The 17,439-nt window shown below is 49.1% G+C and overlaps 1 long non-coding RNA gene across 1 annotated transcript; it reads right to left on the minus strand.

The window, feature by feature from the left end:
* Positions 1-12,130: 12,130 nt before the first annotated feature.
* LOC120369233 lies at positions 12,131-13,502 on the minus strand. Its single transcript, XR_005583016.1, has 2 exons — positions 13,445-13,502; positions 12,131-13,321 (listed from the first exon to the last, which is right to left on the minus strand). It is a non-coding gene; the product is annotated as an uncharacterized LOC120369233 (long non-coding RNA).
* Positions 13,503-17,439: the final 3,937 nt, after the last annotated feature.

Raw genomic sequence — 17,439 nt, forward strand, 5'->3', positions numbered from 1 at the left:
CTAGTGGTCAGAGCAGGAGCCAGGCCTAATAGTCAGAGCCAAGGGTCAAAACTGAAGACAGCATCAGATGCCAAGCCAGGGAGCAGAGATGGAGACAATGTCAGAGGTAAAGCGGAGAAGCTGGGTCTGGAGTAAGGCAAGACAGCAGGAACTGGGAGTAGACTGAAGTCTGGGATAAGAGGACTGAAACCAGGAGCAAGCAGGAACCGGGAGCAGGCAGGAATGCAGGACTCAGGAGCCTGGTAAGCAGGAAGGATCCATAGTAGCAGTAAGCCAAAGATTCTTCTAGTTGCTCAGACAACTTCTTGTTGTTACATCCTGGTTTATATAGTGCTCCTCAGCCAATCAGGGTGCTGGATGTTTTCTCCAAATTGAGAACTTTGGGAGTGGAGCCCTCTGCAAGCCGACCCTTCGCTGGTTTCTCAGGTGAGCTGCTGGTTGATGGTTATGGCCTGAGCACTGCCTGGGGACCTATGGGCCCAGGTTTGAGGCCTGTGATCCCTCACAACTGGTGGATTCTGGGACAGCGGACAGCTTCCTAGATGCTGACGTGGCCCAAGCCCTGTGTATTTTAGTTCAACTAAAAACTGTTCCTGACCGAATGGAAACTACAGATGGCTCACTCCTATCATCGGGGCCAGTGACACAGGAGATGGTGCCTCTGGAAATTGCCATTTGGGACCATCAGAAAGTCCTTCAGTTTGGAATGATCCACACTTCCCCATAATCCTTGGCATTTTGTGGCTGATGGCTCATGATCCACATGTCCTTTGGTATGAGCACCAGGTTAACTGCTTCTCCCAGGTCTGCCTATGCATCTGACAAACCCCAGAACCAAGACAGGTCCCCTTTGGCCCTGGCTGTAGGTCAAGTGGGGTCCACCCCCAGAGTTGACTCCAGCATTGCCCCCCAAGTACAGCAACTATGGTGGTGTCTTCGAGGAGAAGAATGCTGACACCCTACCACCACACCGGGATTAAGACTGCCTGATTGAGCTGCAACGGTGGGCCAAGGTGCTGTTCTGTGCGATGTTGGAACCTGAGCTGGCTGCCCTGCGTTCCTGTCTCCAGGAGAATCTGGCCAAGTGTTTTACACAGCCATCTACTTCTCCTGCCACAACCCCTATTCTGTTCATTAAAAATGAAGTTAGAAACCTGCACCTGTATTCCATCCATGGATTACTGGGCCCTCAGACAGGTTACCATCAGACACCAATACTCCTTCCACTCATTCCAAAACTACTGGTCATGTACGATTAGCCCAGGTATTCACAACATTTGACTTACAGAGGGCCTACAACCTGGTTTGGATCCAAGCCAAGGATGAATGGAAGACAGGTTTTCAAACCCAGTACGGCCACTATGGTAACACCATTTGGCCTCATAAATGCTCCTGCAACATTCCATCACTTTGTAAATGAGGTCTTCCATGACCTCCTAGACCAGTACATGGTAGTCTACGTAGATGGTATCCTCATCTTTTCTGAGGATTCTGAGCAACACACCCAGCATGTCCAGTTGGTGCTGAAATGGCTCTGCCAACATGGCCTATATGCAAGGCTGGAAAAGTGCATCTTTGACCAGCACTCAGTGGAGTTCCTGCGCTACATCTTGTCCCCTGATGGCCTCCAAAGACAGTGGAGGCTATATGGACTTTGGCATCCCCCAAAACATAAGGAGAAACAATGCTTCCTGGAGTTTGCTAAATTTTATAGGCACTTCAACTCTGGGTTTTCAGGCCAAATTGCCACATTGACACTCCTTTTCTGCAAAAGCAGCACCTCCACCCTTGCACCTACTATTCACAGAAGCTCACTCCAGTCAAACAGAATTACAAAATTCTAGATAAGTAGCTTCTAGCCACCAAGGTGGCCTTCGAAGAGTGGTGCCACTAGCTGAAGGGTGCACGGTACCCAAAAGAGATATACATGGATCATAAAAACTTAGTGTATCTCCACTGAGCCAAAGTGCTGAATGAGAGGCAGCTTTGGGATTCAGTTTCACCATGCTTCAGTTTCACCATCACATACCACCCAGGGGCCCAGAACAAGGTCGCTGGTGCCTTATCCCGAAAAGGGGAATATCCATCAGCCAGTTAATCAATCCAGTGACCATGAAGCTTCAGTTACCCAGATTCCTCAAAATACATCCAGTGTTTCATGTATCCTGCTAAAACTCTACATCAACAACCCATTTGCTCACCGGGCTCAACTACTGCCCCATGCTGTGCGGATCCAAGCACACAATGAGTAGGACACAATGAGTATGAGGTCCATGAGATACTGGACTCAAAAATCAGATGCGACTCCCCCTGGTAGCTCATGGACTGATAGGTCTATGGCACAGAGGAGCAATCCTGAGAGCCTGCCTCCTAACCTCATGGCAGCCTTCCAGGGGGTGATGTAAGGCCCAGGGGTCTAGAATGCAGGCCTGTAGAGCTACCAGGCAGAAGACATCTCCAAAAGCTGTTACTAGCTTGTGCTCCACTGCCCATGACACACTGTGGACACAGACCATGGGCAGTCCTGCCTCAAGTGGTCTGATAGGCAGCAGCCTCATGGCTCCTGATTGGCTCCCCCACAGGCACTGGCTTCTAATTTTCTCCCCCCTCATCCCCAGGCCCTGCCCCAACTCCACCCCTTCACCCAGCCCCCATCCCCTGCCCCACCTTTTCCCACACCCACTCCACCACCCCACTCCAACTCCACCCCTTCCCCGAAGCCCTCATGCCTGGCCTGCCTCTTTCCACCCCTGCTCCACCCCGGCCCAGCCTCCACTCCATCCCTTCCCCCTAAGTCCCACCCTGCTTCTTCCCACCCCTGTCCTCACTCCACTCCTTCCTGCAAAGCTTCACCCTGCCTCTTTCCACCCCCTCCCCCGAGCATGCCCCATTCCCGCGGCATGCAGGAGGCACTGGGAGGAAGGGGGATGAGTTGATTGATGCAGGCCACTGGGCAAGAGGTGCTGGGGGAAAGGGGGAGCTTGGCAGCTGGTGGGTGCTAAGCACCCACTAATTTTTTTCCATTGGTGCTCCAGCCCCACAGAGTCGGCGCCTATGGGCTCCCCGCCCTACATAAACCCAAGGGGTGTTCCAGGAAGTGTCTGGGCAACAGTATGGATTGACTATGGCTGCTTTGATTACTCCTGCTCTTAAACTCCTGGCTTTGACCGTGACTTGATTTGGATCTTGCCTCCTGACTTGGATTCTGACCCTTGGTATTGACCCTGGCCTGGAACCTGACTACAAACTCCTCTGCTACTTCTAGCCTCAGGTTTGACCCTGCTGTGCCCCATGGTCCTGACTGCCCTTGTTTGGGCCATAGCAGTTACAGCTTGGCAGGCAGAGACATGAGTGCTGTACTTTAGCATGGAGATACCTCTCACAGAAGGGCAGTACATGGCCTTGCTTCAGAAGAGATTGGTTTGACTGAATGATGAGTGTTTGAAGACCCTGCACTGGGCAAACACAGCAGAGTTTTTGCTCGGCTCACTCTGGGTGAAAATCCAGTAACTGGGCTCCCTGAGGGTGGAGCATAGAGTGGGCGAGGGGGGAAAAGCCACATTGTACAAAGTGGGGTGATTGCACAGTGCACCACAGCTCTTTCCTACCCTATGGGGGCATTGTGCTGTATGGAGGCACAATCTCTCCTGTGCTACAGGGGAAGTGGGCCTGATGCTGTGGTCCTCAGGAAGGTGCAGGGTGCTCTCCGTTGGGCATCAGGAGAACTCCAGTGTCAGGAGCAAGAGAGGGCAATAGCCCCAACTCCTGTTCACTCCTTCCTTTGCCATCTGGAGGAGCTCGAGTCCCAGAGGATGTGGAACTCAGTGAGCTGGGTGAAAGTTTTTTTGGATAAATAGTTTATTTGATTAAAAATGCCCGAATTTATTGGTGAATTCGTGTGGAGTTTGCCCAGTAGTATAGCTCGAACCACAAAAGTCAAACATTTCCTTTGGTTTCAGCCTGGAAAATGGTGTTTAGATTTTCATGCTCACTGACAAGGAGGACTAGATTTACCACGTGGCCAGGGGCTGCTGCCTCCCTTAGGAGCTTTAGCCGATTGGTTTGGGGCACACCTGGGATATGGGAGGCCCAAGTTCAGTTCTTCCCAGCTGCTTGATGTGGGAAGGGATTAGAGTTTGAGTCTCCAGCATTGCAGGAGAATGCCCTGGCCAGTGGGTTATGGAATGTTCTACTATAGTACTTCCTCAGTCTCTCCTCTTGGCGCTGTTCCACTTCTTATAACCCTTGATGCTATGTGTCTTTGGAAACAGCACATTAATCTGCCTCCCGATCAGGAAGGAACCATTCCCCCACCCAGGGACTGGTAAAACACAGATTTTAAGGAACAACCAATTCAGGGCTTGCCTACACTCATCCTCATGGTCCATCCCCTCTCCTCCCAAAGTCCTCTGTGTCTGGCTTCTCCCCACTTGGTATAACAAAGGTTTTGGTTAGACCAACTGCTGACTATTCTGTGGTGTTCACAGTAAACCTCCCATAAAATAAAAACACATGATGCTGTAACAGAGAGAACTTGTTGCACTTAACATGAGTTATTAATTCTTTATTGTACATGTGTATAAAGGTTCAGACTAGAAACATCAGTGGAGGGGTGTTCGCCAGGGTGATGGCTGTGGCATGTAAGCGTCAAGCTGCACAGAAACCCTCTGTTCTTCTTCACTGGCACATGCACATGGTAATCTTTCCAGATTGCACATCTAGGGATGTGAATTTGTGAATGTGTTCTTAAATGCCATTCACAATTAGGGTCCCCCAAAGATTTACCGATGCACTATCTTGGGTAAAACTCGACTCACTTCTGCCTCCTAATACCTCTCCCCTCTCAGGAAGCAGTCACATGTCTATCTCAAAATACTTTGATTACATTCCTCCCAAAATAAAATGGCCACATGCCTCTCAAATTGTAGCAACCTCCAGTCATTTAGTTCAAAACTCCTTTTGTCTTAGGTGGGGGGCTTATGATTAACTTCTCCTTTATGATAACTGAAGGGTGAATTCACACACATCAATCTCAACAAGGTCTGTGATTCATCCAGTCACTAGTACCTCTTTGCTTAACATTAAAAGGCAGCAGAAGGAAACTGGGGTTTTTTTGGGGGTGGGTGGGTGGGTAGGGCTGTAACTTGGGAACCCCTTGGTCAAATGACCTCACATTTGGATCACTATCACAACCCCCAAGCCCCAGGAAGCACACCATATTTCAAAGGAATCTCGCTAAGTATGTCGATTTGAGTACTTAAATGTTGACCTATAAATGGAAGTTGCGATGCATCCTTAACTGTAGTGGCGCAGCTGTGCCACTATAATGAAGCTCCCAGCAGGGGAGGGAGACAATTGGCATTCAGATAATCGGGTGACGAGGCTGTATACACATCTGAATAGAATAGAATCCATGTGGGTGCCTGGAAGAGAGCTGGGCTAGAAGAAAGAGTGTATTGGGAAAAGTGTTTTTTGAGTGGCCTGAAGTGGTGTTGGCCCTGGGCCATATTTAGGCTAAATTCACCTGTGGTCAGGAAGGGACACAGGCAGCATGGCTAAAGGATGGGGGCAGTAGCAGCTATGACTGGGGGCAGGCTCAGATCAAAGACACATTTGGAAGAGAGGGAGCCAGGTTCTGCTCTCAGTTCTGTTGGCACAAGTCTAATGGCTGTAGTGCAGTCAGTGGAGTTACTCTTGGTTTACACCTGTTTAACTGAGATCAGCAGATCACCTGCAAAGCATTAGGTGAGTGCTAAGTAGATATGAGACAAGGCAACAAAGCTCTGGTCTGAGAAAGATCAGAACTCCCCTTAACCTTGAGGTTGTTTGTATCTGGTGTTTGTTTGGGCCCAACTCTTATGCTAAGTATTACTCGTGTATCTTCATGGGTGGTGCATGAACCCCCTGTTTGGGAAGACTAGCCCCCCATCCCACCCCACTGCTTCTGCCACCCAGGGCCCTGCTCCTTCCGCCGCCCCTAGCCCCAACCCGGTGGCCTAACCTAGCCTTGCAGTTCCAAGGAGGAAATGACTATACCTGTGGGTGCAAGAGGATAAAGTGCTAGTGAGTTTGGAGCCGTGACTATAAAGGACTTGAACTCACCATCATCAGATATGGGATCACAGAAAGCAACTCTTCAGGGGCAACTGATTTCAAGAAAACAATTTGTGGGGCAGGGAGTAGTTTTTGTGGAGAAACTCTGTAATTGCTGCATGTGGAAGGAGGCTGGAAGCACTGACGTTCCTATGTGAGGAAGCAAGAAGGAATCACTGACGTTCAGATGTAGGGAAGGCGCCTCTGACTGGGATGGGAAAATTGTGGTGATAAAGGCTTTGCCAACTTCCCAGCCTAGTTTGAATTTACCAACCTTTTAATTTTCTGTCATTTGAAACCAAGTTGTCTTTTTCCAGGATGATTTATTTAAAAAACAAACATGTTTGTAGGGAAAGTTTTTCCTTTAGAAGGATGAATGGCCTGCTGCAATCTTGGCTGGCCCAGTGAGGTCAGGGAGGGGGAAGAGATGGTCAGTTCATACTGGCGCTATATTCAGTCTTCATATTTATTTTATTTAGAGGAAGACTGAGTTTAGGAATTGTGCGTCTGTGAGAGGTTCTCTCTGGCATTTCTAACTTAGACAATGGTTTGCTAGAAAGGAGCTTGCTTACTGAGCAAGTGTCCAAACTAGGAATGGTTCTAGAGAAGGTAGATTGGGGCTTCTCTTCTCCCTGTCTCCAGCACAAGAATTAGACCACATGTAATGATCTTAAAATGTGTCATATTCAGAATCAATAAAAGGAAATACTTTCTCATGGAACACAGAGTTAGAGTGTCAAAGTCGCTGAGGTCAAGAACTGAGGCCAGGTTCACAAAGGGATCAGACATTTATATGGGTAACAGAACCATCCAAAGTTATAACTGCTATTAGTAACAACACTTTTGGAAGAGTATTTGGATATTAAACGTTCTGCTTTGGGGCTTAAACCAATCTGTAACTACTAGATCTCATCCTGATCCCGCTGCGGGAGGCAGATTATCCCCCCCATGTGCTACTACAGGGTTCTTACACCTTCTTCTGCAGCACCTGGCTCTGGGCACCATCAGACAGGATAGGGGACTAGATGTACTCTTGGCCTGACCCCATCTGGCAATGTCTATATTCCTTTATTGCAATCATGCAGCTATCCTGGTCTTCTCAGGAAGGAGTGCATAGACTGCAGGAGCTGCAGAGTCTGAAGGAATGTAAGTGTGGGTAAGGTGCATTGCTGTGTCACAATGTCCAGGACATCTGAATTACAGCTGTCCGTCTGGTACCTGTTATTGGCACAAGCTGGGACTCCATCCTCCAGGGTGGCAAATCCTCCCCGACACCAGCAGTAAACTCATTGCTAAATAAACTTAGAAAGATGTTCTATGATGGGGGTTTAAAGCCCAGTTGATAACAATTCACCTTTTTCTGTACCTGAGCACTCAGTGGCTCTGAGAGTTATGCCATGGCAATCAATGCAAGGGAGCTGGTGTCTAACACAAATTTCCTTTCCATTTGTAATATTATGCCTTACCATGCTTCAGGGCCTTACAGAATTCCTAAGTCTGTGGCAGTGGAGATCAGCTGTGGGATCCTTTAACTGCACCTTTTACTGATGTCACATATATGGGAAAGCTCTTGCATGACTAGTTTTTAAGCTGCTTTTTCTGGGCCTGCCCTTAGATGCAGGACTCCTTTTGCCTTCAGCAGGGGCTCCTTGTGAGAGGGTCTATAGGGTCAGATGCCATGATTAAATTATCTATTTATGTGAAATATAAAGAGACTACACAAAAATGGCCCTAATTATAGCATATTATTGGAGGAGGTTTGGGTAGACATGCAATTACACATGCAATGGAGCCAGGCTACACTGAAGATTGTACAAGAGCGATTCATTACGGCCTTAATTATATCTCAGTTATAAAATCTGAATAAACAGCCCTGTCCCTGTGTGACTGATACAGTCACTTGACTCACACTGTTTATGGTCTGTACACTACTGTCCCGATGCAAGAGCTGTCATTACCTAGGAAACAGGCAGGCTGAAATCAAGAAGCCAGCTGAAAATCAAGCCTCCTTCATTGATTTTGCAACTGGTAATAAAACTCTCTTCCTTTCTGGACAATTATGGATGTTTTTACTGCTTGAAAAGCAGCTCTCAGTTTATACTGTCAGCAAGATTTACTGTGTAGTTTGACTTCACAGACTTAATATTTACTTAAAGCTTTATGTCGGGCAGTCTGCCGGGAGTATTTCTTTCAGTATCTTTCTCTGCCAAAGATCGCCTCAGTGATTTCTTCCACCTTTTTCACTGAGGTAGCTGCCCAGGTCACTCCCATGAGAAATGCTAAATCTCTCCTTCAGATGGCTCTTCTAGATGTCACACAGCAAAATCAGTCATTGCTGGGAGTGGATGACAGGGGATGGATTACTCAATAAATTGCTCACTGTAAGATCCTGTGATATTCAGCACAACCATTCTTCCCTTCAGTACACCTCCACGCGAGAGGCAGCTTTGTGGTTTGGATGGGGAGTCTGGTGGAGGGTCCTGCCGGAAAAGGGGCAGGGGCAGGGTCAGCCTGGGTCAGCCTGTCCTGACACCAGTGGTTGGGGGGTGCTAGGACTCTGTGGCGGCAGTTCATGCCGGGAACCAACGTGATGGTGTAGGGATGGTGCAGGGAACAGCCACCTGCTGCCCAGGGTGCAGGCAGGGACACTCAGGGGAGGCGTGCGGGGGTGGCGTGCAGGGCCGGGGGAGAGACATGGCCCTGAATATTGGTGGAGCTGGGCCCCCGGCCCCTAAATATCGCTGGAGCATGAGCACCATGGGCCCATATAATTCACCGCCCCTGGATGCAACCTCCATAACGAAGGTGACCTTTGCAGGAGGAGAAAACCATGGGACTTCTGTAGACTCCATTAGTCAAATATTTTTGTTTGATATCCCTCTCCCCCCAGGGTAGAGTCCAGGGATATGGCTCTACCCAAATCAACTGGGATAAATGTCTGTTTGAAGCAGCCAAATATCTTTCTGATGCAATTTCATTATTGTGGTGAAGCTATGTGATGTACCTTGTTTTACAAATGTGGTGCTATGTGCCAAAAATCTCTGTGCAGGTGAACTGTAGTTCCAGGCACAGATCAGAGAGCATGTGTCACCTTCCCAGGACATCAGAGTTCCCAAAGCACCAACGTTAGGGTCCCAGGATGTTCAGAATTGAGGCTGTACTGCCACTGCAAACCACACAGTCAAGTTCATTAACCAGAACAACCTTAACTTTGCTCCAGCAGAGCAGTGACAAGTTAGCATTCTTGGAGTGACGGGAAAGGTACTGCATAATGTTATTGTCAGGTTCAGCTGGAGGAAGGCTGGGTTCAGCTGGATGCCTTTATGGGAGGGAAGTCAGGAGAGTGACCATGAAACTGTTGACGTGACTTATGTGCCAACTGTTGATGAATGCCTAGCCAAGGAGGTTAGTGTCCCTTATTTTCTCCTGGTCCCTGATTCAGCAGCACTATCACATGCAGGCCCTCTCAGAGGTCCAGAGAGGCCCAGGCCATTTCCAGCTTTTGAGGCCCCTAGCCATAATAAACATTAAAAATGACGACACATGAAGACAAAATAAGGCACGAAAAAAAGAGTGAGACATAATTTGAATATTTTTTTATTTAACAAATGCTTTTCTAGCCTTTTCCTGTGCAAATGGGATGCGCATAAGAACAAGTTGTGAAACTTATCAAGTGCCAAAAAATTAACAAGTGTCTAAATTTGAGGCCCCCTTTCAGCTTGAGGCCCAGGCCAAATGGCCCTGCTGGCTCCCCCTGTGACTGGCCCTGATCATGTGCCTGACTAAGCATAGGAGAGACCCATTGCAGAATCTGGCTTCTGGTGAAAACCAGAATATTAAAATTTAAGGAGAGATTTGGCTTTTTCTGTCTCCTGGGGTAGAGTTAAGGCTGTACTAATTATGTGAATGAATGCGGCACTGTGGAGATAAGCCTATATATACTGTGAAAGTGCTACCTTAACCCTGCATCTGCTAGGATGCTAATATTAGGGGGTTTTAGTGCTAATGTTCTGGGAAAGTGGCAGGCACTCACCCAGCTCATATGCCTAGAACTGCAACTTCATCACAAAGGTGTTTTTATTCTTGAAAAGGTCGTTGGTGTGCAGGGAGAGGAGTGTGGCTGGGAGAAGGAATGGGTCTGCAATGCGGCTCAGGGAATGACAGCTCTCTCCTCCAACACAAGCTACACTAGGCTTTGCAGCACCAGGGAGCTCCCCACCCTGGCCCTGTCTAGGCTGAGCCATAGGACCTGCCTGGCTGTCTCCACCCTGTCGCCAGATCTGGCAATGCTTTTGCAAAGATGGGATGGGATTTCGGCTGGGGCTGGCACCAGTCTGGCCATGGCACAAGAAACTTCATCCCTCTAGCATATTTCAGTCACCTGATTGGGTATCTGCCCCATAGGCCTGCCTCCTGGAGCAGAATAGCCAATCACAGCTGCTGCAGTCAGGGATCTCCTCCCCTGCCCCTCCACTCAGCAACCCAAAGCTGTTCTCACAAGAGGGGCTGTGCTGATGGGACAGGCAGATGTGGGACAGGCAGATGTGGGGCAACAACTCCTGCTGCACGAGTCAGGCAGTCTTGTACTTAGGTGGCTAGCCAGTGCCACTGTCCATGCCAGTGTCCACACTGCGGTGTAGACATACCCTAAGAGCCAGGTTAGCCAAGGTTAGGTGCCCAAGGCCACTAATGTCACTTGGAGTTGGGCATTATAGGGCCATGGCCACTTACTGCCCTCCAAGAGCCCCTTTGCATCTAGGGTGGCCTCAGTGGCTGTCCTGCCTCTATTTATTCTTCATCCAGGCCCCTCTAAGAAGTCAGTCTCCAGTGATCAGCTGAGCACAAATCCTTTAATTCACTCTTCACCAGTTTGCCTCAGGCTGGCAATAGTTGGTCAAAAATGCAGAACTCAAAAGTCCAAAATGAACAAAGATTTTCAGCTCATCATCCCAGCTTTAACTCATAGTCCCAGGCTTTATCTGACCAGGGCTCTGCAGGAACCAGCCTTTCTCCTTTCATTAGCCTCAGCTCCACACTGTCTCCTGTTTCCAAGCCTTTTCTGCCTCTGGCAGTCTCGGCTGCTTCTCTCTCTCAACCACACTCATCCCTGCAGCTTCCTGCTGCCCTTTATAGGGGAATCCCTGATTCTGCTCGTGTTGGGCTCATCTTGTAATCAGGGCTGTCTTAGCCCCAGGCTCTCCAGCCCATGGGAAAGCCATCCTATTACAGGCCCCTAACTAATTTTGGTACCCTGGACAATCCCACTTGGTGCTTAACTGCACTGTTAAGCACCTAGGGCCAGATTTTCAGAAGTATTTAAGACTTAAGTGATTGTGAGTTTCCCACCTTTTAATGTCATGGAATGCTCTGTTTTTCCTGTTATGAGGCAGGGGAACAAAGGCTCCCCATCTGCCCTCCCTAGACCATTCACCATTTTATAGAGCTGTATCACATGGTCTCTTCTCCACCCCCTTTCTGAGGTTACAGTCCCCCTCTCTTCAATTTCTTGCCTTAATCTCTTGTCATGCCTTAAACTGGCAGAACTTGGAGAATTGTGGAGGAGGCAGACTGGGTCTTTGGTGAGGGTTTAAGGCATTTACTGGGGACCACATGAGGGCGAAAGTGAAGGAGGGAAAGCAGAGTGAAGGATGGAGTGAGACCCCCTGCCCAGGACCCTTCTCAGATTCATGCTTTAATGCTGAGATTCCACTCACCAGGGTGGCCCAAATATTGTGACATCTCCTCCCTCCGCACCCTGGGCCCAGTACTTTAAAATATTTTTAAAAACAAGGGGCAAAAAGGAGAAAATCAGCCCAGGAAAGTGAAAGGTTAGCCAGGCCCCTGTGGCAGAGAAGAGCCCCCTTCCACAGGGAGCTTCTCCACAAGGGTCCTAGCCCTTTTGCCTGAGTTCACTATTGCACAGGAGCAACACCAGTTGTTTGATCAATGTACGTGTGGTGCCGTCAACCAAAACCCTGGGTCCAAACATCCCAATATGGTGAAGATGTTTGAATCCAGACACAGATTTTGCAGCTCAGTCTCCTGTCTAGTTTCTGGAGGAAAAAAAATGTGGGACATTCACAGTGGTGGGACTGCACAGGTGGAAATCAGGACTTTTCCATTGTACTCCCAGCACTGCCATTGTCCGACCCTTAGGGAAATGGAGGCACAGAGCCCCCTTCCCCATGTGTAAAATGGGCTCATGCTTACTGAGCTCACAGGGTGCTGGGACAACGAGGGTATGTAAAGCACAGTGATGTCCTCAGCTGAGAGCCTCCCAGTGTCATGAAAACTTTTCATTTTTAGAAGGTCACTGGGAGCAGGTGGGGGGTGACAGGGAGATCAGTGGAACTCATGACAGCAGAGCAGCCTTTCTTGACTCTACAGGCTGAAAGGACTCTTTCTCTAGAAACATTTAGATCTTTGCTTGATGGTCTCCAGGCAGCCAGGGTTCTGAGCAGTATTCTAGAGAGGAAACCTGTCTTGAGGAGTTCAATCAAGCTTGAGCCAGACACTGGCTCTGATGGCCTGATATACTCAAACCACGTTAGCTGGCATGCTCTTCCTGATGAGAGAGCAAGGATCAGACTCACCCTCAACACTTTATATGGCTTGGCTGGTTGCAGCCAAAATTCTCCACCTGCTTTGCTGAAACAGAAGCCAGTGTGTGAGTGTGGATGGGGAAGGAATGGGTTGTGTTTCTAGGAGTGTTCTGAGAGCCCAAAGCAATGCCAAGGGAGCATGGAAAAGCAAGACGCCGAGAGACGCTCTTTGGGTGGGGGCATGTTTTCACTAGGGCCTGGATTTTATGGGACAAAGCTGAGCTATCTGGGAAATGGCGTAAGGTATTGATCAGCTGGTTTTTTCTTTTGATGAAGCTTTCGTTCCATGTCCCATCCTTGGCTGCTGAGTGGGGGTGGTGAATATTCTGTTCACAAAATGGGGAGCTGCTGGCCAAGCAGCTGAGAGCTCCACTTCCAAATGGAATTTGAGTCAATAAGTGGACTCTTCCTGGTTCTGATTATTTCTCTTTCTTAGGGAACAGGAGCTCTGAGGTCCCCTACTAGTCCATCTCTGCTATATAGTGCTGGTGGCTGGTTCCTTGCCCATCTGGCTATCTCAGATGGGTACTGGTTTACAGAGAGACCATTATATACTTTGGGAGGAGCTGCACCTGGATCCAGTTTCCAATATCAGGGGTCCCCTCAACAATGGAAGCTTGTCCTCTCTGCATGTGAAAAGAAGGATGAAACACAGAATATTCTGTATTTGTTGGCTCTCCAGCATGCTTTTTATTTAGAGGTCTTAGCTGAAGGCAAATAGTTCACATTTGAAGTTTGGAGAGACTCACCAAGCTGCAGAACTGCTCTGCTTTGCATTAGGGAGACTGGTTGCCTCTTTCTTGGAATGGCATTCTTGTTTCCTGAATTTACTTCGTTTTTGTCATGGTCTTCAAGGCTCCTTTTTTTGGTGTGTCAGGTTGCTTCAATTAGCCTGATAGAACACATGTGACATCAATCAAGGCTGGCATCTCCCATCAGTGAGTGCTCCCACTGATTGGCTTGCTATGCTAATTAAAAAATGCAGGAGGAAAGAGTAGAGTCCCCTTGATTGCCTTTTATGTTCTTGTCCACCCAGGTTTTTCTCTTTGTGTAGAAGGATTTAATACTCTGGAGGCCTGCAGCTGACCGTTGGCAGGAGGCTTGACTTTTCGGCTCCCTCGCGATCAGTTTGAGAGGTAAGGTTTGCTTTAGCAATGCTGGTGGCTGACTCCATTCTTTAAGGAAAGACACAAATTCTTTATACAGCAACGTTACAAATAACTTTCCTGCCCTGCTTATAAAATATGAATGTAGCTGTTCCTTGCCATAGATGTTACCCTTTAACAAGCATTAGACAGATACATATGACAGACAAAAAATATGGCTTTCCTTGGCATGTTTCCTTAAAGCAATGAACACAGTGGTTTTCAGCATGCTGCATATCGCATGTATTCATTAAGCCTACAGCTGCACTGATTTCCAAACTTGGATCTCAGGCATTAATCGATATTAAGGCAACACACAATCAGTGGCCTGGCATGCACAAGTGCTGAGCCCCAGGGCCGGCACAACCCATTAGGCGACCTAGGCAGTCACCTAGGGCGCTAACATTTGGGGGGCGGTGACCGTGGCGGCCAGACCTTCCGCCACCTCTGTTGGGGGCGGCATTTTAGGGGCGAGACCTTCCACCGCCTAGGACTGCAAAAAAGCTGGTGGAGCTCCTGCTGAGCCCCCCAGCTGCTGCCACTGACGTGAGACACCCAAGTTTGAAAATGTTGGCTAACCTTTCACCTAGATTTGGAGAATCCTACATGATGAGCAAACTAGCGCTTAGCTTTGAACTTAGCTGAGCTGAAAACCAGTCCTCTGTAGCTTGTGCTTCCTTTCAAAGAGTGGGTACATTAACTTTGAGACCACATAACTTCGAGACCACAAAGAGATGTAGCAAAGTTAGCTGCGATGCAGTGTCAGATTGAGGAGGAAAGCAAAGGAGAAAGCGGGGAATTGGAGAACCAAGAGGCAATGGTGTCAGTGGGGAGTGGAGGGATTCACCAGCTGTAGCAACCATGGAAGAAGCTGCTGATGACAGGAGCTGGGAGAAGTGCCAAAGAATCAGCAAGAAGTGGCTGATAGTAGCATGAGCCTGGGTCCTGGAGATGTTGCTTTTTTTGCTGTTTCCCATATCATCTGAAGCCCAAGTTCCAAGGACAACTTTCCTGCAGGGCAGCTGGGTGTCCTCCATAGGGGGCTTGTGGAAGATATCCCTCTGGTGGTTTGCCAGAGCTCTGGGCTCCCTTAAGCATTTGTTTGACTGCAAAAGGTGTCAGATTCCCAGATGCCAAAACAGTGGTTGCAGTACATTTATACAGAACTTTGTTCAGCGAATATAAAATATATTCCCAGGTAAAAGTCATCTCAAACTGGAGTTAAGATGGAGAGCACTTGTCTGTATTATAGGGTTAAAAACATTCGGGGACTGGTGAAATTATCCCCCGAACAAATTTTATAAACCCAAGAAATTCAGGGTAAGAAATCAAGACATGGTAAGGTATGGAAGTGTACAGTTAATGCACCTTAATTCTGCCCTGTAGTGACATCATGACATGACCATATGGTTATGATTAGTGTATAACATTGTTTATAGAGGTAACTGATTTTTTTTTTAAGACACATTGCTCCTAGTGTCACAACAGGGCAGAATTGGACAACCAGTGGAAGCAACCAACAGCCACCTCCAAAGCTGCAGCACCCAGCAATGTATTCGAGAGAAGGGCAAACTGCTGCTCTGTCTCCTGAATGAAAGGGTTTCAGATGCCATATAATGGTTTATTTTAGAAGGTATATCCTGTATGCAGCAGCTATGCACCTAAGAATGATCCTAGTCATAGAGATTCAGGCAATGAAAAAACTGTACCATGTGTGATAGTTTCCCAAGGAAATAGCACCATATGTACCAACACATAGATCTAACTGCCAATACACCCAGTTAAACAGAACATATAGGATTGTGTGCAGAAGCATAACCTACTGACCGACAATTATTAGAGACAAGCTGGGTGAGGTAATCTCTTACTGTGAGACATACTTTAGCGCTTACACAGAACTCCGGGGTCTGACTTGTGTGGATTTGTGCAGGTGTTGGATGAGGGTTAATTTGTGTCTGGGTGCGGGCTGTGCTGGGAAATTTATGGTGCTCTGAGCAGGGGTGAAAGTAATTTACAGGACTTACTGGTACTGCCGGAGTCCTGGGGGGGGCGTGGCCTCATCCAGAAGAGGCGTGGCTTCAAGCAGAAGAGGTGTGGCCTCTCAAGATTTAAAGGCCCTGGGGCACCGGCTGTGGCTGGGAGCCCCAGGGCCTTTAAATCAACCAGGGGCTCCCAGCTTCAGAGGTAACTGGAAGCCCCTTGGGGCTCAGGAGCAAATTAAAGGGCCCGGGGCTCTGGCTGCCACAAGGAACCCCAAGCTTTGCCGGGCTGGGGCCAGGATTTAAAGGGCTCGGAGCTCCTGCCGCTGCAGGGAGCCCCGAGCCCTTTAAATTCCAGCCCCAGCCCGGCTGTCAGAGCCGCGGGCGGGATTTAAAGGGCTCTGGGCTACCCGCAGCTGTAGGAGCTCTGAGGCCTTTAAATCCCAGCCCCAGCCTGGCCGCTGGAGCCACGGGCAGGATTTAAAGGGCTCTGGGCTGCCTGCAGCGGCGGGGAGCTCTGAGCCCTTTAAATCCGGCCTCAGCCCGGCCACCGGAGCCGTGGGCGGGATTTAAAGGGCTTGGGGCTGCCCGCAGCCGCAGGCAGCCCAGAGCCCTTTAAATCCCCACCATGGAAGCCAGTGCGGTCCGGCACGGCGTACTGGCTCTTGCCAGTATGCCGTACCGGACCAGACTGGCTTACTTTCACCTCTGGCTCTGAGAGGGTGGCAGTTGGGCCAGGTAATTGACCATCTGTGCAACCTTCCTTGTACAACCTTTGCATGCAAATTAGCTGTAAGGTAAAGGTGGTGATTGGTTGAGTTACCTCTGATAGCATGATGATCTAGGACTTTGGGAAGGCAGAGAGACAGGCCTTTCTGAAGCTCTACGCTGAATTGGTCTACTTGTAAAGTGAAAATGGCTGAGAACTTAAAAATTGTATCATGTCGCGGGATATACACACCCCGTCACCCCTTTGGCTTGGGGTAGGGTTGTGATACCGCCACTGTCACAGTCTCCCTGACAGTCCTTAGGCTGCAAGTGGCATGGCCCAGAGGCTGGGGATGGTATAGCGGCCCTTGGGGTCAGGGCAGTGTAGCCCAATGGCTAGAGTCAAGTGTAGTGGCCCTGGTGTTCAGGACAGCACAGCCTAGTGGCCAGAGTCAACTATGGCAGCCCTCGCATTCAGGGCAGTGCAGTCTAGCGGCCAGAATCAATTCCAGCGGCCCTCATGGTCAGGGCAGCACGGCCTAGCAGCTAGAGTCAACTACAGCAGCCTTTGCATTCAGGCAGCATGGCCTAGTGGCCAGAGTCAATATTGTGGCCCCTATACATAGGGCCGTGAGGCCCAAGGTCCAGTGTTAATATAACAGCCTTTGGGTACAGGGCAGTGCGACCCAATGGCTAGTGTGAATATAGTAGCCCCTAGACATAGGGCAGTGTGGGCCAATGGCCAGTACTCAGGGAGGAGAAAGGGATGGCAGCCCAGGTAGGGAGGCCAGGGACCACCCAACTCCACTGGGCCTCAACCCAGAGCCCTGATGGTGGTGGAGTGGTCTGCTACTGGGTCAGTGGGGACTCCTACCGAAACACACTGACCTCACTCAGGTGGGAGCTACCACT

The sequence above is a fragment of the Mauremys reevesii genome, linkage group 7 (assembly GCF_016161935.1).
Source record: "Mauremys reevesii isolate NIE-2019 linkage group 7, ASM1616193v1, whole genome shotgun sequence".
NCBI lineage: Eukaryota > Metazoa > Chordata > Testudines > Geoemydidae > Mauremys > Mauremys reevesii.